Here is a 774-nt window from a genome sequence, read left to right on the forward strand (position 1 = left end):
TCCATTAATTCAATTGCATCTGTTTCTCCCATCCTATGCCTTCATGGCTAACCTCCATTCCTAAGTACATATATTTATCGACTACCTCCAGTACGTTGTTTCCTAGTACCCATTGGTTACTGCCTCCACTACCAAACTCCATAACCTTACATTTTCTTTCACTAAATTTCACGTCCCACTCCATCCCAAATGCCTGAGCTCTGTGCAGGATCTCCTCCACCTCCTCCTTCCTCTCCGCCATCAACACTACATCATCAGCGCCAGGCACCCTAACTTCTCTCCTCCTATCTCTACTCCTTTCCCAGCTTTCCTAATTCTCACTATCAGCTCCTCGAGGTACATGTTGAAAAGCGTCAGGGACATCACACAGCCTTGTCTGACTCCTACATTACTTTCTAACCACCCAGTAGTGACGTCTCCTAACGTGAACTGCACCTCATTTCCCTCATATAGGCTCTGTATTATATTTACTATCTTGTCATCTACACCTACATGTCCTAGCAGTCTAATGAGCTTTTCTCTGTTCACTGTGTCGTACGCCTTTTCAAGATCTATGAACACTAGGTATAACTCCTTCTTCTTCAACTTGTTCCTTTCAATAATCTCTTTTAAGGTAAATATATTTTCCAGCCCTCCTCTGCCTTTCCTAAATCCACTCTGTTCCTCTCCAAGCACCTTTTGCGTCTCTATCCAGTTCTTAAGCTTTTCGTTTATTACTATTCCAAACACCTTTGCCATGGTGTTCATGATAGCTATTGGCCTATAATTTCCTAT

This window comes from Eriocheir sinensis, chromosome 1, assembly GCF_024679095.1.
Source record: "Eriocheir sinensis breed Jianghai 21 chromosome 1, ASM2467909v1, whole genome shotgun sequence".
NCBI lineage: Eukaryota > Metazoa > Arthropoda > Malacostraca > Decapoda > Varunidae > Eriocheir > Eriocheir sinensis.